Source organism: Amphiura filiformis, chromosome 11 (assembly GCF_039555335.1).
Source record: "Amphiura filiformis chromosome 11, Afil_fr2py, whole genome shotgun sequence".
Taxonomy (NCBI): Eukaryota; Metazoa; Echinodermata; class Ophiuroidea; order Amphilepidida; family Amphiuridae; genus Amphiura; species Amphiura filiformis.
In genome coordinates, this window is record NC_092638.1 from 53,635,204 (window position 1) to 53,660,145 (window position 24,942).

At 36.6% G+C, this 24,942-nt stretch overlaps 1 protein-coding gene across 1 annotated transcript in view; it reads left to right on the forward strand.

Moving 5' to 3' along the window:
• LOC140165006 (protein CLEC16A-like) overlaps positions 1-24,942 on the forward strand; it is a gene marked incomplete at its 3' end in the record, with an annotated part of 351,590 nt that overhangs the window by 68,594 nt on the left and 258,054 nt on the right.

Below are 24,942 nucleotides of genomic sequence, written 5' to 3' on the forward strand. Positions count from 1 at the left end.
ATAGATTTGGATTGGCGAATTTTACATGATAACAGTTCCACACTTAGAACAAAGAGCAATGATGCAATCGGGCATCCCTGTCTTACACCGCGTTCGACTTCAAAGAATTTAGAGATATGCCCATTGTTTATGATACAATTTGATGTGTTTTTAAAAATGACAGAAATCCATTTTATAAATGATTCATCGAAATTGAACTTTCTTAAAGCATACAAGATAAATTCACGTTCAATTGTGTTAACGCTTTTTTATAATCAACACATAACATAATACCAGGAATGTCATTATCATCAACATAACGTAAAACATCTTCGATTAAACGAATGTTATTATGAATACTACGACCTTTTACAAATCCATTTTGATCATTGTTGACCAGTCCCTTAAGCACTTTTTGCAATCGAGCAGCAAGAGACTTTGTTACAATCTTGTAATCGATGTTAAGAAGTGTAATTGGACGCCAATTATCGAGCCTATCACGAGGCAATCCTTTGCCTTTGTGAAGAAGAGAGATAATTCCCTGGTTTTGGACAGGAGTTAAACCATCAGTATTGTATGATTCATTATATGCATCAACAACCAATTGACCTACTTTTGGCCAGTATTTACTATAGAATTCAACAGTGATACCATCATATCCGGGCTTTTGTTCCGGGCCATCCCACGTATGGCATCACTACATTCGGATGTTGTTAACTCTCCATTACATAATACCTTTTCATCCTCTGTTAACTTTGGAATGTCAACACTATTGAAGAACTCATCCAAATCTGTCTCAGAGATGTTATTCTGACCTTTATACAAAGAAGAAAAGTACTTGATTTCTTCATCAAGGATTTTATCTTGAGCAGTTATATTGTTACCATTGTCATCGCTCAGGATAGTGATTGACTTGCGATTAATGTTACTTTTTTCGAGGTTAAGAAAGTATTTAGATGATTTTTCACCTTCTTCGATCCATTTTGTCTTAGATCTAATTTGTAAACCTTTCATATAGTGCTCAGTACAAACCTCATACTCAAGTTTCAATTTGTTATAAACACATTTAAAGTTGTCGTCACTGGGATTTTTTACAGTGTTAACATAGGCTTCTTGAAGTTTACACTCAATTTCAGAAATTCTGTTTTTCTTATACCGGTTACACCTAGATGCAAATTCGATACTGAAAGAAAGAATTTTATTTTTACATAAAGACCAGAGGTCAGCACAAGATAAAAATTCACCATAAGTATTTAGACATTCATCAATCATAGTTAGTAAATTCTCAGAGTAATCATCATTTTTTAGTAACTCATTGTTGAATTTCCAGTAACTATTACCTCTTATGACATTATCAAAAGAAAGACACATATGAACTGCTAAATGATCAGTTCTTGCTACTGTTAATATATCAACAGATTTTGTTGCAACATCCATGGTAGATGGTATAAACCAATAATCAAGAGTACTGCATATATATGGCTTATTTTGTTTCCAAGTATATCGTACTTCATTAGGACCATGTTTAACACGCCATATATCAATAAACTCATTTTCAACAAGAAAATCATTAATAATATTAGCACACATAGGGCTTGGTGTATTACCACCAATTTTATCAACAGATGGATTCAACACAGTATTCAAATCGTTTAGTGGTGTGTGCCCTCACTGCTTTTGTTTATGGGTTACATGTTGCTAGTGTTCTGGTTGTAGGCTTGTGTAGGGGTTTTTTTCAAATTTTTTGGGAGGGGTGTCCTCATTGTTTTGATCTTTGGTGGGACTGTCCTAGAGGTGCTTTGCACCTGTTAGTCCTTGCCTTTCACTGGTGCAAAATTTTATCTATACTTCCTTTTTTTTGTATGCATACTTTTGAATATTCATGTGCAATATATTTTGATGGGATATTATAATTATTGTATATACCAGTGATAAAGTGTAATAAATAAAAAATAAAAACTTCTTTTGAAATAACAAAGCCATTTAGAACTAGAAAATCAATTTCGAGGCTTTTTCTGGACTCTATTTTAAAAGAGGTCATATTCTCACCCAACGCCCAACTAATTTTGATCCAAATGGTTTGTCGCTCACCCAATGACCCTATATTATATACATTTTGCTCTCACCGAATGCCAAAAATCATGCTCTCACCCAATTACTCCATGTGTTTTATATTTTGCTCTCACCGAATGCCCTTTACTGTGAAAGTGCCAGCCCTACACCTAGATATCCAATTCATTTTGAAGTCCCCCCGGAGCATACCCCAGCTCTACCATGTCTACTGCTCTTCAAATGCTGAGTTCTGAGAGAATCATTTGGGGTTCAGTTTGCGCTGGGGTGAGGCTAAGGTTTGGCATAATAGTACAGGATCTTCACTTCAGACTTCAGTGTAGCTGCCTCAAATAATAAAAGCCTATAGGGTTCATGTGGTCTCATACTCAGATTTGCAACTGGCTAGGCCCCACTCTATCACAAACAACTTCTTGCTAGCATGCTTATTGCTTCCCCATTATCCATTTAAAATTCTTCTTCTTTCAATTCCCCTTTATAACTCATTGTTTACACAATATTCAATGATTGGATAGCTTATGGACTTTTAAAACACTATTATTAAGACTGTTAAAGCATTATTAAATACTGCTAATATAATAACTAGTGCACCTTTAATGGCAGTTAAGTATACAAACGCATTCCATCATCATGTTACCATGTTAACCTCTGGCCCTTAGCTCGCCCTATTTGATCTTTTGTAGTTAAAAGTGGGAAGTTTGAACTGGTTGTGTACTTGCTAGTATTTAGCATGTTAGCCATACTACACAGTATGTTACACATTATTTACACACGCACTGTAAATAGTTTATAATAAATTATTTGATGAAGTAAATACAAAATCCTGGTACAAAATCTATATAAAGAACATGGTATTGTGGTTATAATTATTTGACTTTGAAATACCCTGCTTCTGGCTTTGCTTCTAACATATATGTTTAGAGCCCAAAAAACAAGTGTATACATAAAAGTATGAGTATAATAGTGATGAAATTCCTAAGTGTTGTTGCCGGGCTGTTGTTGTTGTTCCTGATTTTCCTATCATTGTTTCAGTGCGTATTGGGCAATAATATTTCTTGTCTCACACTGTTGTCTGCTGACCAGTGTTCGAATTTAGGAAAATTAAATGGTTGTCCCACAGACAACCAGATTACAATTTCTGGTTTTCCGTCTAAGTTTTTGGTTGTCCGTAGGCCTACAAATGTGACTTTTGGCTAGATTTATGGTTGTCCGGCGGACAACCAAATCAGTATTTTTGGTTGTCCGGCGACTTTTTTAGTTGTCCCGGGCAACCGGACAACCAAAATTTCTAACACTGCTGCTGACCGACATATTCAATTGAATAAGTATTAAAAGTCTTTAATCCTCAATTTCTTAAACCGGTAGCTTCAAATTTTTTACAAATGTTTTAATTACAGTATTTATAAGAATGCAGGAAGGGTCACTTATACAGGGTGTCCCAGAAAAAAATACCGGACGGTGAATAAAATTGAATGTAAGTCGAGAACTAGACATCAGAATCAAAAAATGTAGCGCATAGCCTATTTTATTGTGCATCACATTCGGTTGAATGGTTACGAAGAAATTAAAAATTACATAATGTGCTCATCAATGCAGTTTATTCCAAGTTTGATCAACAGGCGCTATTTTCATACTCGCTCACCGCTTCCTAAGGTTTGTGTATCTCATTAAATTAAGTCCACATTATCTATTTTATAATCCGATGGTGTTATGGAGATGAATAACAGTTTGTCCGAGAATACTTTGATTTCTGCAATTGGAAGTTTTCCAACTTTAATTCTTTAGGTTGGGCAAATATGTTATATTTTACCTTTTGAGCCAAGAATGACAATGATTTAGTGCTTACAGCTTTACATGTGATTTTTGATACAATGCAACATTAATGTTGAAGTTTTAACATTTAAATTTGCATTACAAGTCTTTGGAAATATTCAGAAAACATTTGTTAAGCCAGATGGAATTCTTTATGCAACATTTATATCAACATTTACGAAAAAAGATATTTACAAGTACCTTACATGCAAGCTTTAATTTTCAATATCGTGCAGGTTTTCAAATTTGAACAAAACCTAATTAAATGTTTTGCAAGAAACAGATTATTTAAAAACAGCGAAAATTATTTCACGGTACAAAATATGAAGCCAATTGACAGTAAACCACTACGGCGCATTCATTGTGTAGAATGATCTTTCTTTATAACTTGGAATGAATTGAATTGATGCATGCGTTACGTAATCGCTCATTTCTTCGCAATCAGTCAACCGATTTCAGTAAAATTAATGTATAAGATGCAGAATAAGATTTTTAGAATTTGATGTCTATTTCTTGACTTACGTCCAATTTTATTTGCTCGGTAATTTTATCTGGGACACCTTGTATTGAGCAGTTTTGGAATTAGTATTACCACTGGCGCTATCTCTTCAAAAGTAACAAAAGAGCTTTTAAGAAATGTATATGAAAAACAGATTCAACATAACAATTTGGAAATTATTTACACATGCTATATGCAGGGCTGTCAACTCTCACGCATTGGCCGTGAGTCTCACGTATTGGGTCACTTTCTCACGGTCTCACGCTATATGAGTCAAAATGAACATTGTAGTCGGTAAATCCCAGGTTTGGATAATGTGCGAGTTGAAAAGCGAGTTGTGAGTTGCGAGTTGCGTAGATGCGAGTTCGAGTTGCGAGTTGAAATTCTGCGAAGTTGCGAGTTGAAATTTTGCGAGTTGTCAAAGGAAGTTGCGAGTTGGATTGCGAGTTGCAAGTTGACATTTGCGAGTTGAAATTTGCGAGTTGAAATTTGCGAGTTGTGAGTTGAAATTTTGTGAGTTGCTAAGAGGAGTTGTGAGTTGAATTGCGAGTTGTTCACAAATTCAACACATGTCAACATAATATTCTTCACATTCAAAGCCATAATGTGTGATTTGCTTACAACTCAGTTTTTATAAAAAATCTCCATGGCATGGTTAACACTTGGACTACATTGAAAATTACGTATACAGGAATATGCAAAGGGTAAAGCAGGGCAAGCATTGAATCTGGGTGTCACAATTGATGCTCACCAGTAATTGTTTATGAATTGCACACATCCGACAATACATTGTACTGTACTTCTGAAATGAAATCACCTAAATTTGACTATTTATATGGGCATAAGACTACATATGAGAGTATTGACAGTTGCTTTGAAAATATTTCTCCTTAATCCTTATGATATAAAAGACCTATATCTTTAAAGTAAAAATTGCAGCTGACTTTGGATGTTAAAAGTACACATACATTGTGTAGCACTACTTTCAGGCTCTGTGAATATACTATCAAGAGGGGATGCATTCATCGCAAGTTGCTCATGACACACACTTGCTACATGTGTGATGGCCACAGACTGTGGCTAACATTGTGGAGCTTGAAACTAGTCAATTCCACTGCATAATGGGATGAACAATGTATTTACTGTGACCAGGTTTATGCCATGTGTGGTGGCATAACAGAGCTCTAAGAGCTGCTCAAAGAACACCATAGGCCTATAACATAGGAAAGAGCTCTAGTGGGGTTATGCATCATTGATTCTCCCACTTCTGCACAAACAGGTTATAAATTAGCTAGACTTGTACCCGAGTCTACCTCATCTGAGTCAAACCGACTTGAGTATACCTCATCTAAGTCAAGCAGAGTCCATTCGAATCTGAGTCCCAACCACTGACCGAGTCCTTTTGTGTCTGAGTCTGGACTCAAGAACAGGGTGCCGATCGAGTCTGAGCTAAATCCGAGTCCAGCAAAACTAAATGTTGACTTACTTTGAGTTCATGTTCAAAATTAAAGTTATGAACATTATATCAAGGATTCCAAATAGAGATGAATATGAACCAATCCCATTTATGTATATTGTACACAGCTACAATGTGCAGTGCAAGTGTTATTCCCAGTGTTATTATCTCTTAGATTTCAGCTGTTTGACTAGAATAATAAGGGTTGTGCAAAAATAAATTTAAAAAGGAAAGTGGAAAAATTGAGTGAAGCACTGGTTTGGAATGAGGAATAGGTTACATCATGGATTCGGATAGGGGCCCTAAATTTTAGCCTGGCCAAGGGCCCGGAAAAAGGGTAAATCTGGGCCTGACTGCAAAGGTGTACAATTTGTTACATCCTACATTTTACATATACATGTAACAGTATGAAACCTGTGTGCTATTTGTGCTACCTGCTACATGTCCCATTCACACCCTAACTGATACACATTGTCATGTATTTTCCGTGTTCACATTTCATCTAGATTTTCAGGTGGCTGGGTCGAGTTCAGAGATGTTGTTTGAATGTGGAATTCAACAGGACCTTATTCATAAAAATAATTTGAAGTGTTAATGCAATTCATATAACACATCTCCAATATTTTGCAAAATTGTCGGAAATTATGCTAATTTGTGACCGATCGCTATGAATCATGTTAAATTTTGATAAATCACAGCAACTTGAGGTAAATTTTACAAAATTATTTCAAATTTTGATCAATCTGTAAAATTGCCAAAATTCTGCTAATTAGAAAGCTTAAAATCTACAAATTGCTGGAACTTATGCTAAATTGTGACCGATCACTATGAATCGTTCAAAATTTTCATAAACCACAGCAAATTCAGGTAAATTTTACAAAATAGTTTCAAATTTTGATCAAATGGCTAACATCGCCCAAAATCTACAAAATGGAGATTAATGAGCAGAGATTATGCAAATATATTGTGCGATTTACCACATTTTCCCATGTGACATGGGGTCTCTTACATTGCGATAAGCCGGATGATTTTGTATGTAAAACTCACACATATGTATGTTAAAATGATATGGTTTTAATGGGTAATGAAGGTCTAATTCTAATAGGGGATAAAATAGGGGGGGATAAAACAATGTCTGTATATTTTGACAAATTTGAAAAATTAGCAACTCGCAACTCAGAAGAACTCACAAATGTTAACTCACAACTCGCAAATTTCAACTCGCAACTCGCAAATTTCAACTCGCAAATGCCAACTCGCAACTCGCAAATCATCTCGCAACTACCCTTAGCAACTCGCAAATACCAACTCGCAACTCGCAAATCAACTCGCAACTGCCATTGGCAACTCGCTAATTTCAACTCGCACCTCGCAGATTTCCAACTCGCAACTCGAACTCGCAACTCGCAAAATACCTTTACCCCTAAATCCCTGTACGCCACGTGTCTCACGCCAAGCAATTCCAAAACGTTGACAGCCCTGGCTATAGGAATAGCTTGTAATAATGTGTAAATTTGGATAAAAAGTCCCCAAAATGGGCTAAAGATAATTTATTAAAAGTACGGACATTTTGACTTAATAAAAGAAGGAATTTAGGCATGAGAAGGAAAGGCAGCATCTCTGATACTGGGAAATACTTGTAAACATTGAAATTAGTAGTACTGGTTTTGCAATAATTTATGTATACATTTTAGAAATAGTTTGTTCATGTTTCAACACATTTTCATATTCTTATCAAATAATTTCAATACATTTTAGGAAATGCCATTCATTCAAAACAGGTATAATTAAATTTATCATGTGAGTGATGTTTGTCTGTGACAAAGAAGTTACAGAGTAAAAGGCAGCACATTATTTCACTGTAATACCGGATAAAAACATTACCTTTCCCATCTATATAACTTTACTGCTTTTTCTCTATAGGAGTAATGGTGCGTGATAATTAGAGTAAGATTTTTAAATGTCCAAAGTGAATACGATATATAATTTTTCTTGAAAATTGCAACATGAATATGTTAAATATCTATTAAGATGCATTTCGGGGTAAAGTTCACTTTTTACATTATATTGCTGCCCACCCAGTAAATTATTTTCTCTAATTTGAGTGCAAAATAAATTAAATTGCCAACCCATTAAATTATCCTTATACATTTGTACCTCCCTGCAATCCCCATGCATAAAATGCCTACAATTTCAATTTCGCTTCTTAGACAAAATTAAAGAGATCAAGACAAAAATGTTATATACAGTGGAATCAGAAACATCTTGGATCACAGAAAAACTTTACTTGATTTCTTTTATTTACTAGTTCAGGCTCAAACGCTATTCTCAATTAACTTAAAATCCAGAAAACAAGTTAAAATTGGGCGGCAATTTGGGCCACTTTTGACCATTTCTTTTTTTAATGTCTTTCTTCCATGGTACAATCCATCTGCGAACAAATTAACTTCTATATAGGCCTAAATGTCACCATTGTCATAGCTGTATACAATATGGAATGTCATAACTTCATGCATCTTGATCCACTAGTATATATGGCATTTGAATTACCCGGCTCTGTGATGAACCTGGCTAGGGGTCAAAGGCTAATAGCATTTTCAGAGCTAGGGTGCAAAATTGTGATTTCTTCCTCAGGAGCAAGGTTTTTAGGCTCAAGATTTCCTCAATCATACAAGACATAAAATAGGTTTGTTATGCATTTGAATGATGAGAATGGCAACATAGGATGTTTTTTTTTTAAAGAGACTCTACATGTAAAGTCTTGAACTTTAAAAAATGGCTCTATTTGGGAAAGTAAGCACGCAAAAATTCGGTATTTTTGGTGTGAATTTTGCTGGGACACGGGCTCCTTTCCATTTATTTTCCTTTGCCCCTCCCTCCCCGATTTTCTCTTTCAATTTTTGTCAGAGCACTTTTCTCTTTCATTTTTTGTCATTCTGCCCCCCCCCCTTCTGATAACTTTTCCTTATGAAGAAACTTCACCTCTTTTTTTGCGTTTGGTCTTTCTTCTTCCAAGTGTTCATTTGAAATAATCATTTGAAAGGTACAAAGATTGAATTACTACGGCACTAGCATCTGTTTGCAGCATGCCCTTAGTTTTAACTTCCTCATTTTTATATCAATAGTGAATCAAATTTGCATATTATGTTCAAGTAGTTTGATTTGGCCTTCTCTATTTCTTTCCCTTTAATTTCCCCAAATCGTACTGGTTAGTAGGAGCCACTTGCTGACCCTTGTATCTCCATTTCTGTTACCATGGTTGGTTACTACCTTTTATGTTCACCTCTTAATGTTGATGGGTCCATCTCACTATCCTTTACAACTTGTTCAGTGCTTTACATGTATGTTCACTTTTAACTTCCCTCATAATTTTCCAGGTCGTCACTTCCTCACTAGCACTTATGATTTTTTAGCATTGATACACTGAATTCCTTTACGACTTCTTTTTTTTTCCATACAATCCTCATTGCCTTAACTTAATAAATTTCCTCAGATATGTGCCCTATTACCACCTGTACCTGCCTTAAATTTTTCCTGTTAAATTACATTGAATACCTCCTCTGATGATAAATTGTAAATTTCCTCAAATATGCATTGTTACCCATATCCACAATCTAACACCAACACCTTCTTCTTTTTAAAAATATTGGGAAAAAAGAACATCTGTAAGTATATTGCCAGTCATTGACTGGCAATTAATACAGTTCTAACTTACACAAAAACACTTGCACTGTCTAATATTGGGAGTTTTACTATTGATGATAAATCAAATGGCACAGACAATCTGAAGAAAATGATAATAGACTAGATTTGAATTAGTACATGTACTGTTTTTGTATTCATGAATTTCATATAGGTCTTACGTAGTTGTGTGTAGGTCAAGAGTAAATAATATATGTTGTTGCTGTTCTGGGCCAAGTTTTCAACTTGTTGTTGACCCCCTTTTCAACTGCCTCTCATCAAATGAGGCTCAAATGATCCCCGGAAAATGATCCCTTCAATCAATTCATTTCGCGCCCACTCCTCAATTTCTGGGATCAGTCCATATTTGTTTCCTCAATTTACATATTTAATGTTAAGGTTATATACTATATAGGCCTAATGTTGATAAACAAGTTAAATTTTCACTATGAATCACTTGCAAGTATTTTTGTAGAACTCTAAAAGAGTCTAACCCTTCATAATCTTAAATATAAAAAGGGCCTCATCATTTTCCTGTTAGATACTGAAAACTGCTAGCACTGTCAATATCACATGGAAACTGCAGTATTTTTTTTCATTTAGCCAAAAAATAAATAAATGTTGGGACGTGAAACAAATTTTCATGTGGCCTCACCAAACCCCCCCCCCCCAATTTCTGATAATCTAAAAAGGTATTTTTCTTCAAATATTTCCTCCTAAAACTTTCCATGGCTTTTTGAAAAAAAAATCCAAACTTCATCAGCTTTTATATTTTGACCTCATTGTCACCACTCCGACAGAAAGACCCTCATTTTGATAAAATGTTTCCCATGACTCTCACACCCCATTTTGGGCCATCTCACGCTAATGACTCAAAAAATAAATAAAAAAAACCAAAAAAAAAAAAAAAAACCCACGAAACCTGTCAAATCCTTCCATTTGTTCACCATGTATCATGTGTTATGTGTCAATATCATATGGAAACTGCAGTAGGGCCTATATTTTTTCATTTACCAAAAAATTTAATCAATTTATGTAGCCTCACCAAACAACCCCTCCCCAATTTCTGATACTCTAATAAAAATTCCCTTTAAAAGGGAAAGCCAGCCTCAATGTAGAAGAGGTCTTGTAATTAGTTTTGGTCACTGTGAAAGGCATTTTTAGGATCACGCTTACATCCATGTTACATGACAGTCCACCAAACCATCAACGATGAGAACATGTACACTGAAACAGCAGAAAACATTACTTTCTAATCTTGTGTCAACTCTTGAATTCATTATTCCAAATTGGGACTGATTACTCACTACAATCTTCACTCTTAAACTGTGTTTTTCTGAATGTGCTGATCATGTTGATTGCTAGTCGGAAACTCCTGCGAATCTATGGACATGGCATCTTACCTACTCCATTCTATAACAGTCTGCCTAGTGCCTTGTGTGTTTTCATTTTGTTGAATGTAATTTTATGAATCAAATAAAAAAGATAGAAAGTGACTTCACATAAGTTATGTGTCATTTTATTTATAATAAAGAAGTTATTAAATTAATAAAGTAAGACAATTTATTTAAGTGCATGTCAAATGGGGTGCATTGTTCAATACTATAGGCCTACATGCATAATTATGCCCATATTATAACTAGGCCCTAAAAACTTTATTTTGCATCGGATTTTCCCGTTGAAAAGACAAAACTGATGTTTATGATAGCAACCATTCCATCAATAACATTTTGAGTCATTTTTATCCATAAAACGACACAGGATATGATAGATAACTACTTTCACATCAATATGGTCCATATGAATTATGATCACAGATTGTTGAGAATCTGTGATATGATGAAGATTTTGATTCTATAGATCTGTTATCAACATGATATCACGCTGTTCAGTGGTCACAGAGTAAGGACCCCCTGTCAACGACACTGATATGACATCGTAGGTGATGTTATTTTCTTCTGCTAACCATGTGATGCTGTATATTCACTATTATTGTTACATTTAGGCCTATAACTAGAACTTTTAAAGTCATAATTAGTTCAAACATAACTTTGGTAATACTCACTCGTTTTCATTCGTTGAAACGGCAAAACATACTTACATTTCCTTACAAATCGAATAACAATAATTTAAAAACATTCCACCTCAAAAAGTAAAATAAAATAATTCTTACCAATACCAATAAAGTTAATCTCTTGAGCACACAAACCCAATCTCAGAAATAGATGGGCTGGCGAAAAAGTATTTTTCTTCAAATATTTCCTCCTAAAACTTTCCATGGCTTTTTTGAAAAAAAAATCCAAACTTCATCAACTTTTATATTTTGACCTCATTGTCCACACTCCGACAGAAAGACCCTCATTTTGATAAAATGTTTCCCATGACTCTCACATCCCCTCCTATTTGGGCCATCGCACGCTAATGACTCCATCTTTTGGTGTCAAGTATCTCATTGAGGCCCCTAGTTTCAAACTGGTGTCTGTGGTGCACATCCCCATATCTTCCAAACTGTTTTGTTTAAAATAAACACCAAAAACAAAAAATCAAAAAAACAAGCAAAAAAACAAACAAAAAACCACGAAACCTGTCAAATCCTTCCATTTGTTCACCATGTATCATAATGTGTTATTTTAAAAGGCTTATTCATAAAAAGTTGTTCCTTAAATTTCCCTCTATGATTACATTCTTGCTAAACTCCTCCTACCCCTCATACAGCCCTCCAACCACCACCCTATGCACCCCTGTGACCCTGTCAATGCATACATGTATGGGCTTATCATTATCCCCACAGTACGAGGGCTGGTCAATAAGTTCCTGCAACTATGGTGTATCTCCGCTCATACATGACTTGGATGACTGTTACTTCATACGCTAAATACTGCTGAATACTTGATTACGTAATGACATTAGCATAAACACAATAGTGTATGGGCACTGCCTGATTTATGGTGAAAAATAGTCAAGACAATCTTGCGCCAAATTGAGGTATTGTTACATAATTCCAAATATCTCGAGAATAAAAGTATGGAATCTGGCGCGGTTTTTGCAACTTTGTAGACCGATAACATAGGAATGATGCTGTACTCTTTTTAGATCTATACCATTTTTATTAAAGAAAAGAGATCGTGTTGAATATCTCCAATTTTGAGTAGGCTTAATCACCTATTGTTCTTTACATAATAAGGGATAGAAATATTAATCGATGACAAAATTTAACAAATGGTACCTGGTTTGATTGGGTATCTACTGATTATTAAAAAGGGAGATCCCAGTGGTGAAATCACAAACATTTCTTTCTTAATAAACCTTTGTTTTCAAAAGGTCTTGTTTTTGTAATCAAAGTAGCACACCATTGAGAGGCTCTGGATTGAATAAGAAATTTGAATTTCGAAAGGTATGTCTAATTCTAGCATAAGACTTGGTATAGCAATTCACTTTATACACAGCTACTGTTCCGCAAACCTTGTATTAGTCATATTTTTAGCGTTTTTTTTGATGAAATTTTTTTTTCATACATTTTTGGTACGTTCAATCATGCATGCGTACCATCTACGCATGTGCACATTTCTATTTTTATTGCAACAAATTCTATTGTCTTGACTATGATCTCTCATACCATACCAACAATCATATTTGTTTTTGTTTTATTTTGGAGATAATTTGGATTCTTTCTTCTACCGTGTGGGCTCTTTTCTCCAGATTTTCACACCATTTTTGTTTGTTGTTAAGGCCTATTTTTGGTGAAATTCAAAGACAGTCCTTTTCCTGATCTGTTGACGGATACATCATTTCTTCTTTCAAAATTATCAATTGAATATACTCAGATTACCTCACACACCGACACCGCCTGGCTAATAATTATTTGGTGTAGCAGAGACACTAAAATGAATACACGGGATCGATACACGTGAATTGCTATGCACGATTTTGATATATCAGACGAAAATCTTCGGATACCGGGTTAGAAAATGATGAATATCTCCCGTAAATGATTTTTTCTCAAGAAACCAGATTTGGTCTCATACACTTGAAAATATGTGTTGAACAGATATGATAGTCGCTAGAATGCGCTTTGAAAATTGGCCGTGCGCTTTGAACTCAAAATCTAACCAAAACTCTAATTTTATATTGCGTTGGTCAAGTATGGACTACAGCGTGTAGTACAGCTGCACTCACTACTAGGCAGTATAAAAGTCGATGACCATTGACCTCAATGGGGTATACAAGCTTATGCACGCACAACCAAGATCAATTACCCGGCTATTGTGAGTAGCCTTAGTCATGTCCCTCGACTAATTATTCGTCTCAAAGAGCTTCAAAGGTCTGAACCAAATGGCCAATCGTGGCTGTGGATTCAACCTACCATGGCGATTTCTGCCATGAAGATATAGGGTCGATGACACGTACTGTGCCTCATACCAAAAATAAGGCTTGTAAATTGCTTTGTTCCTTACTTCTGCTTCTTTTTATTACACGTTCCTCAACTACAATTCAAATTTCCCGCCAATGTTGACAATTGTCAGTGTACATATGGCAATGATTTTATGCAAATGAGATCGTAATTAAAGGTACTCTGATACTAATTGTTGTGTGTTTTGAAAGACAAAGGTACAAACTTTATTGATCGTAAGTAACAGTCATCTAAGTCATGCATGAGCGGAGATACATAATGGCTGCGGGATATTATTGACAAACCCTCGTATTCTTGGGCTCTGTCATCTTCCACAGCATGGGCACCCTTATCATTTTTACTGTAGTGGGGTAGTGGGGATGATTTATGTTTGTATATGTCTGTGCAAGTGCCTGTTCATATGTTGGTGAGGATAATCATGCAAATCCACAGCCTATTCCCCACATCAAAATGTAGATTTTTGTTTGCATCAGTAGAAAACTCATTATTTATCATTGACCATATGAATGCTATGTGAAAGTGAAGACCTGAGCGCAAGAATAAACTGCAAGTCCAAAAATGATATATCGTTCAATATTATAGATATTTATTTGGTTGATATACAAAATGATTCTTCTTGCCTATAAGTTTAAACGATCATATCTCAAGATGCTAATATGACTTACCGTCTTCTTGCACTCATCAGGTCTTCAAGTGTAGACATGAATTAAAGAAGTGTTGTTTGAATTTTCAAGCCAATCCTCGCCAATCCTCTGCAAGTTATTTTAGGGACTGTGCATGATTATGTGTACTATAGGGGGTGATTCTTAAATGGTCTGTTAAAAATTGCTTGCTCCTCCCTTTCATTATGACAGGATTTCAAAATATGACCTTGTGAAAAAAAGTTTCTTTTTGAGCTCAGTTTATATCAGGTCACCTTCCTTTAATTGTCAGGTCAACCAGGATATATTGGTCAAATCAATACTTTGATGTAAACACATCATAGCAAACATGACAAAAGTAGCCCGAAACTTTATTGTGGAAGACCTATATTTCTAGTAAAATGACGCGTTTGAATAACAGCCCCCCTCCCCATTTTTCTCGCCAATTCACCTGTGAAAAGTTGATGAGTGCATGAAAACCTGTATGGTATTTTGAGGGCAGTGAATGTGACACGACCAATACAACACCAGCACACGACTGGGCTATATAAATACTATCAATATTTCCCAATGGGACATTTACTCTAGGTCAAGACACTGGCTGGATTTTTATATTCCACAACTGACTATAACTGAACTCATTGACTGGAAAGTAATTGTAGATTTGAAAATAGCTATGAAGTTAAGAAATGTAAATCACTGTAAACATTGACTAGATATAGACAACATGCTCCTACTTTTTAAATTGATAAATATGATGTTTACAAAAGCTATATACAAAAATACTTGACACCGAGTTGAAATTTAAAAAGGACATTTCAATTAAAATTTTGGATTCACTATGTATTTGACACCAAGGAATACCAATAAGACAGCGTTCAAATTTTGACTTTCATTTGGCGGACAAATGTGTGAAAAAAATTATTTAGGGGTAAAAACAATAAAAATTCTTGATTGTTTATATGTTTCCAGGATAAAATATCATCTAGTTTCAGATTTTGGCACTTAAAATTCCCTATTTTTTATATTTTTCCAGGAAAAAAATCAATTTTTGTCCGATGTTGGCCGAAAATTGTCGGTTTGGGGTGACAAAAATTTTGATTTGCTAATGAGTGTATGAACATGAACACTACCAAATAGTGCCTAATTTTCTATGCTAATTGGGCAACAGCGGTACAATTTTGGTATTAAAAGCATTGAATGGGATCCATGTATTTCTATATTTTAAGTAGCATGAGTAGAAACTCAAAGGTTCCGTAGACTTCTCCATGAGTCCACTTGCCCATTTTGCATACCGGTACTCTGGCTATTACATTAATAAGCATAAAACTCTGATTTGTATTAATTTGTTTGTGTGCAATTGATAGATTTTAACATATCTGATATTTTCAGTCACCGTACTCCCTCTGTTTGCTAGCTTCCCAAGTGGGATTTTTTTACTTGGGCTTTCGCGATCAATTTAAACTGGTAGATTCCAAGATCAGAATTGTTCAATATTAAGTGAGCAATTATAATTATGCAAGATATGTTGCATTCAATATAACTTTTATTGTCACTAACCATCTAATTATATAAACTCTTTATGACCATTTTACTATTGAACAATTTAATTTTAATAAACATCAGTATAATTTTGAGTTCAAGGAATGCGTTCATCATGATTAATAATAACATATTTTTTATCAAAATTCGACTATGGCATAGTCTAAGGTTTGGGTGACAATTGATTTGGAAAAAAGTATAATATTCACCTCATTTTCGATTTGAAAAGGCCATATCAATGGGCTGTTCCAGATAATAATCAACCCCCTATAGAGGGCACCGAATTCCATACTCTTTTTGTATGTACTTTGGTCTGGAATTCCAGACTTTTTTCCCCAAAACTCTTTACAGTCACATACTTCCAACCTATAGAGGGCGCCGAATTCCAGACTTTTTCCCCAAATGCGTTAGGAATTTTAGACCTTTTTTCCCCCAATATGCGTTAGGAATTCCACAATTTTTTACTCTTAATTTCTGAAAATCCATTCAAAGTCATATTCTCCAAACCAGACTTTTTCCCTAAATCATTTTGGAATTCCAGACTATTTTCCCCAATGCGTTGGAATTCCAGATGTTTTACTGTTTTGACCAAAACACCTATAGAGGGCATTGGAATTCCAGAGTTTTTCCCTCATAATTTTCAGTTCCAGAAAAACTTAAAAGCCATATGTACGATTTCGTTCAAATTTTCATTATGTTATTCTTTTATACCGAAATGCAGAAATAATATTTTTAGGGTTTCTGTCCATCCATCATAAGCTTATAACAAGGTTAAGTGAAAGAAACCCCACTGGCTATTTTGGCCTTGGGTAAAAATAACAATTCAATGGAAATTTCAGACAGTGGCATATCAGGGGGGGGGGGGCACATTAACTTGTAAATGTATGTACCGACAAAAACATTTTTGCTGACGGGCGTTGTGGATTGTTGCCCCAAATTATTTTTCGACGGTTTGAAAAAGTGAAGAGCCAAAAAAATACAGCTAGCAACCGAAAAACAACAAATTTTATGTATAATTCAATTTGTGTCACAATTTCTATACATTTTTTTACAGTTTTTATCTTTCTTGTTTCACCACCATGCATGCATCAGGAGTAGGTCTGAAGTGCCAAAACTAAATCCCTGGATTAACATGATACCTCCCCACATTTGACCTTTTCTAAATAGAAGTGCATGGTTACAAATTCAAACTCACTGTCAATACTCTGTTATTTTCAAGTGTTTACCTACATACATGCATGCCATGTACACTGTATAGGGTATAAAGGCTATGTACACAGTACACACAATTACATTTAAAATGGGAATTTTCATGTTGTTTAACATTTATTTTGGACTAAAATGCTATACTGTAAAATTGAAAATGGCCCGGTAAACACAAAATTTTACCTTTTAGTTTTCCCGGTAGTTCTTAGCCTGCGTAGAAAATAGCTGTACATGTATAAACATGTGCAATCCACAGTAATAACTACATGTGGATATTGCATGTGTGCAACTATTACTGTATTAGTGCTTTTTGGAGTTTGAAATACCCGCTATGTGCTTAGCCCTCCCGTTGAACCTGGCACGGGGTCAGAGGCTAATGGTATTTTCAGAGTTTTGACACTTGGGTAGCCATATTACCATGGTAACACACTAAATGAAATGTATAAAGTTCTCTACTTGTGTTAACTATGTATAAATGAAAGTAATTGTTGGGAGAAAAGAAAATATAGGCCTATTACATGTAGAAAAAAAAATTTAGTCAGTTCCAACTTGCATATAAAAATTTTGCTGTATTTTTCGGGGTATTTGGGAGTAAGTGTTTTACTATTGAGGATAAATCAATGTCATGTGCACTCTGTGTGAGTCTGAAGAAATTAATTTCTATTTTAATATTATCTTGCCTGGACCTGATATCAAAATTATTCAGTAGGCCTACTATAGTGTATGTGCGAATTTCACATGTCTTTTGTCCAATTATATTGTTATTAAGCAGGCCCGTAGCCACGATTTTTTTAGGGGGGGGGGGTGCTGAATTTTGAAAAAGTAGGCTTTTTTCCAAAAGGTGGTGCAATTTTGTGAAAAGTGGACTTTCTTCCCCAAATTTGGACCCTTTTTTTGAGCAATAAAGCTTTAAAAATCCAATTGTTTTGGCTCCCTATATACGCTCGCAACTGCTTTAAATTGTGGGACTTTTTGTATACTTTTGCAGGTTAGGGGTGTTGCACTCGTGGCTACGGTTCTGTTATTAAGGAACTGCAATCTTGTACATTTTTCTGTAACATTTTGTAAATAGGCCTATATAGTTTGTAAATCCACTTAGGCCAAAAAAATTATTGTTGTGTTGCCCTCAAGTGGGAAAATGGGAAAGTTGGGTGGACGGTCAGATTTTCTTCTTTTTTTTTTTCTTTTTTTTCAAACCTTCAGTTTTTAAAAATCCCTCAAATATTAAATAATGCTTCTTCAATTAGGAAACATTTGTCAATTTTGACTTCTAAAAACCTGTTAGACATCAATTAAAGACTAGTCTTTCAATAAAATATTAATTTTAAGTGAAAAACATTGATTTTTTGATAATCTCTCACAGAATGATTTTTTTGTGTCTAAATTCACTAACTTCTTATCCAGCTGACCTGACAATAGGCTCAATTTTAAAACAGTAGGCCTATATATTTCATTACTTCAGTAGATGAAAGGATTGACAGGAAAAAGGAAAAGAAGCCCTATTTCCAGATGGGAAGGGGCACTCGAATTTGGAAATGACAGGGATGTGCAGACACCAAGTTGAAACTAGGTGTCTTTCAGTGAGAGAATTGACACCAAAAATAAAAGGAGTCATTTGATGAAATCCCCCGGTCATTCTTTGAGACTGCATGGGGAATATTTTACCCCAAAAGAGGGCATGATAAAGTAGCCCCATTCCCTTTTTGGAAGACCTAATATGCAGCAAAAGACTTGTTTGGACAACCCCCACCCTGGGTTTTGCCCCTAAGGGACCGTTCATTATTTCTACCGGAGGGGGGGGGGAGCAGACAGAAAGTCACTGCCGAAAACTATATGACCCCCCCTTCTCCGATAATAAAAACCACATGACCCCCCCTCTGAGCTACATGAAAATCATATGACCCCCCCCCAACCACCAACCAAAATAGAACTTAAGTATTGCTGCAGAGGAGTGGGATCTTTGTTGATGCTGACTTTCTCTGTACTATTTTTCATCACAATTTAGCAGTGATGTCAGTGTGCATTTAATTAGGCACAGCTTCAAGTAGCTAGTGGACGCTTAAAGCGCTGACGTATGCACACGCACGCAATGATGCGCGCATGGATCACGTCACTGCCACATATCAGGCTGAAAAATTATGCCTTTACTGTTTTTGCCACCCGGCTATCAGTAGACCAATTTTTCACAAAAAGCACCTAAATTGACCCTAATTGCAGAAGGTCTAATTGGGCACTTTTCTCCAAATATTGGTCTTTACTGAATAGCCACCCATCAATATACCGAAATCGCTGAAAAGGACCCCAAAATCGTGGCACATCCTCATATACATGTACCTTCAACCAGGTAGAAGTAGAACCCCACGGGGTATTTAACTTGTTTTATTTATTTAAAAAAAATATTATTTATTTCACATGCATGTACACAGTTTTTGGTTCAAACTGCCACCCTGTGCTCCAGCTAGTACATGTATATGTACTTCATACCACAGGTCCCTGAACAAACCACAGTGATATTATCCATAAGACTGATTAAAGTTGCAGTTTTTTTGCACCAAGAACAATCTTTCAAGTGGCAGGTTTGGAAACTTGGAGGCAAATTATTGTTATTCATTAGTTTTATTGTAATTAGGCTAAAATGGCTGTAAAATGAATTTATTTCATTTTTCAATTTAAATCATTGACTTCAAAATTTCTTTTGTAAAGAGGTTGTAATTTAATTCAATCATACAGAATATATAAAATCAAACGAGTTTAATTTCTTCATTTATCAAACTATCAAGCTGATTTATTAATTTTCAGTCTCTTAAATTGTAAATATGCATCAACTTCTCATACATGTTGATACTGGGTGCAGTACATAGCCCCCTTTGGTGTAAAATAAATGAGTTGCAAAATCTTCTTCAAGTAGTTTGTGACATCTTACCATATAAATCAGTGATGTATTGATGATATTGATCGGACTCAAGTCCACTTTTTGCCGGACTCGGACACAAACAGACTCGGTTTGGCTCACTTGGACACAGAAGGTCCAATTAGATCCATGTAAAATGTGAAATGATTATCTAAAAATGTCAAAATACATGTAGATCTCAAATTTGATTAAAATTTGTTGTCATAATATCCTACATATCCACCAAATTATTTAGATTTATCTGTCACTTCCCAGAATCATTACTGTTATCGTTAATGTAATAATTGATAATTATACATATTTAATATCTAAAATTTCTTTCATGGAACTTTCTAATTCATTAAACTCTTGAAAGAGAGAAAACATGCACACAGACATGTACACCCCATCCATAGGGCTAGGGTGGCTGTTTTTTGTGTGTGTTCACTACTCACTGGCAGTCACTGTACATTTTGTCCCGAACATTTGTCCATCACACAACCATAATATAATTTCTGAAAGGGTGAATTTCTATTATTATTATTTTAATTTTGGGCGAGTCTTTGTAGTTTAACTAGGGTATGGAAATGACACCTGTGTGGGGTGGGGTTTGATAGTGGATGTGTATTGGGGAATGGTTTGGGGTGGTGTAGTTGTCTCTTTTCATTGTAAAAGAACAAAGAAGAGTCTGACCACAGCATTACTGTGCAGCAGCTTGATTATATTCTTAATTCTGATTACGAAAATGACAGTGTACCGGTACATGTATATTTATGAAATATGGTTCAAAATTCTCTTATTTCAGCAAATTTGTATTGTACATTTGGCAAATTAGAAGCAAAATCTAGATTTTTTGGAATGTTTTATCCAATGACCTATTTATTCGATATGTTATAAATTACTTAGTTATTTATTTATTAGTTTTGGTGCAAATTTATGTCAATTCACACCGTGGCAGGTGAAAAACAAGCCGCAGATTCTTCTGAGGCCAGACTTAAGTCCGGACTAGGACCAAAGTGTTGGCCGACACGCAAAGCGCAAATCTAATGGTCAGGGATTCAGGGGTAATGTACCAGATGGGGGTCCAGGGGGCGAAGCCCCCGGAAGCTCCAGGATTTTTGAGGTGCAAAACCATATGACCCCCCCCCCTTTCAATAACTAAAAACCATCTGACCCCCCTTTTGCCTGACAAAACCATCTGACCCCCCATGTATTCTCCCGCCCCCTCCGTGGAAATAATGAACGGTCCCTAAACCTAATCTATGAGGGTGTGAAAAACCAAACACCTGTATGATGATGCAGATTTCACAGTGAAAATTGCTTGTTTTTTATAGGGCACACAAGGACGCACACGCACACGACTAGTCCCAATGGGACATTTACTCCAGGTCACTACAGCTGATACTGGCTGCTTAAATGTTCATAGTAGTATTTATTCCACAACTCATTTTTCAAGTAAACTACACACAAACTGAATTCTATGACTGGAAACTTTAAAATCCCATTTGCTTCATAATTGTTAAATTTATAAACAGCTATAAAGAAATGTAAATTACTTATTTACACTGTACACATTGACTATTTAGACAACATGTTCCAACTATATTGATGATATTTTAATACAAATCTTCAAAAATACAAAAATCAAATCAAGTTGAAGTTTACTGGCATTTCAATTAATATTGATGACATTTTGGATTCACTATTTTAACAGGGAAGTGCCATTTAAAGTCATAATGTACAATCTAATATGAATTTGGTTAATTTTTTTTTTTAACCTGATTTTTTGGCATATTTGTAATGTTTACACATGTCACAACTTGCACCTAAATGGAATCAGGCAAATTTGTTGTGTTTGTAGGTAAACAGAGCAAAGTTCGACATAAAGTCATAATTCAAGAAATTATGACTTTATGTCCGCCCATAGAACTGCGTGTTAAACAGCCAAAATAACAAGCAGTGTTTCTTTCACGTTACCTCGTTATTTCAGCTCAAAATGGACAGAAACCATTCCCGATCATTATTACTAGTATTATTTCAGCATTTTGAGTATATAATGACAAATTTTAAATTTGAAGGAAATCGTACATTAAGCCTTTAAAGCTATAGGATTAAGGAACACTTATAAATTGTTCGATAGATTGGAGATTACCAAATGGTGTCATATTTAAAAAAAAATTATATAAGTCAAAATGACTTCCCATAAAACTGCACTGCATTTTGAATTTAACCACTTGAACCTGCAAAATTGCTCTATCTGTGGCAGATGGCAAATAATACTTTCCATGTAGGCATTGGCAATGAAGAGATCCGACTTGGAGTGACAGGGGTTTCTCTTTGGTGAGGCTTTTTGCGCAACGCTTGAGCACCGGGCTGAGAAGGCAACCAAAGCGAGCACTCTGAAGAAGTCAGAGGCTGCCCTGACCAAGGGGAAGGGCAGCAAGACGAAGAAGAAACGCATAATAAGTCCAAGTCTTCTGGTAAGCGTTCCTCTTAAATCGGCTCCGGCTTCAGCAGGTCGGGAAGCGCAAGTCTGGGAAGCGCAAGAGTAGTGGGAAGCGCAAGAGTAGTGGCAAGTGCAGGATCATCAGACAAACCCCTCAAGAAGAGCCTGAGGGTACGGCGGTCGACAGTCCATGCCGGCGGCAAGCCATCTCTCTGGGCGCCTGGGTATTGTCGGTAGTGAGCGGGGTTACAGACTGGAGTTCACCAGTCCCCCTCGTGCGCCTGCGTTTCAGAGGTCCACAGTAGTGCCGTCAGGCGGCCCCCAGCGCCGGGCACTACTATCGGAGGGCACTCAGCTTCTCGCGAAGCGGGCGATTGTCCCGTCTCCCCCCCGTTCCCCAAGGGGTTTTGGAGCACATTCTTCTTGGCTCCAAAGAAGACCGGCGACTGGAGGCCCATATTGAACCTCAAGCCGTTGAGCGAGTTCATCAGGCCCATGAGGTTCAGAATGGAGACTCTCGCTTCGGTGCTAGCCTGTCCCATCAAGGGTATGTGGGCGGCATCGCTAGATCTTGGCATGGATGAAGGTTCTGGGCCTTATGAGGCATATCCAACTGCACCTTCTCGCCTATTACAGGCCCAGTCATCACCAGATATCGTTCGCGGTTCCGATGTTGGAGATCGTGCGAGAGGAACTCTGGTGGTGGACCCATCAGCCCAATTTGACCGTCGCGTCAAAGCTGGGCTGGAGGGCCACATCCCGCGGGACACAGTCCCACATCAACCTTCTCGAGCTATGGGCAGTGGAGAGAACTCTCCAGCACTTCGAGGAGGTGATCGTGGGATCTCATATCGTTGTCCAGATGGACAACACAGCTGTGGTGCATGGTGGCCTACCTCAACAGACAAGGGGGCACCAGGTCACCTCGGTTGTGCCTGCATGCACTGCGCCTGATAGGGTGGTGCAAGTCCAGGCATATTACGTTGAGAGCGATGCACATAGCGGGCGTCACCAACATCCTCGCGGACGATCTGTCACGAGGGAAGGTGTCGGGACCAACAGAATGGTCCCTTGCTCCGCAGGTCGCCCAGGCGATCTTCGAGGTGATGTACCACCCTCGATAGATATGTTCGCATTTCAGCGCAATCATCAACTGCCGGTGTACTGCTTGAGGGTCGCAGACCCACAAGCGTTCGCCGTGGACGCTCTGTCCGTAGACTGGGGAGGGATGACTGCATACGCTTTCCCCCCGATCTCACTACTCATGAGGGTGGTGGCCAAGATCGGGAGGGAGGACTGCAACGTCGTTCTGATCGCGCCGTTCTGGCCGAAACACCTGTGGTTTTGTCCGATGGTGGATCTGCCGCGATTCCCGAAAGTTACCAGATCTACTCCGGATGCCCAGATGAGAGGTACCCAGTCCACCATTAAACAAATAAATCTGCCAGCCAAAAATTGACTTGCCACCCACAACCTCCTCCCCCAGGGCTCATTATTACCATGCATAATGTACCATATCTGGAATTCCAGATTTCAAAGATTTTTTAACAATTTTCATTGATGTCCTCTATCCCACCATTGGAATTCCAGACTTTTTATGGAAATACAAGTAAAAATTCCAGGATTTTTTAAACCTTTCCATGGATGCCCTCTATAGGCCCCTCACTAGGCCTATACATGGAATTCCTGTTATTTTTTCACACATCGGGAAAAAAATTCCATGATTATTCTGATTATTTCATGCATGCTCTCTATAGGGGTTTGATTGAATGCGCCTGGAATTTCATACTTTTATGGAGATTGGGTCTGGAATTCCAGATATTTTTTCAAAAAATGTTTGCCCTCTATAGGGGTCTGATGGAATGCGCCTGGAATTCCATACTTTTTATGGAGATTGGGTCTGGAATTCCAGATGTTTTTTCAAAAAAAGTTTGCCCTCTATAGGGGTTTGATGGAATGTGCCTGGAATTCCATACTTTTTGCAGAGATTGGGTCTGGAATTCCAGATATTTTTTCCAAAAAAAGGTTTGCCCTCTATAGTAGTTCTATGGAATACACCTGGAATTCCATATGTTTTTATGGAGATTGGGTCCGAATTCCAGATGCTTTTTCCAAAACAAATTTGGAATTCCAGATTTTTTTTCAAAAAACATTTGCCCTCTATAGGGGGGTCCTTTATTATCTGGAATAGCCCAATGGTATAAGCTATAGGGATGTTTTAAAGGTCATTATAACAAATAAGTAAGCTAGATTTACAGAAGAAAAAAAACTTGCAGTATGCTACCCCCACCCTAAGAATTGTGAGGGCA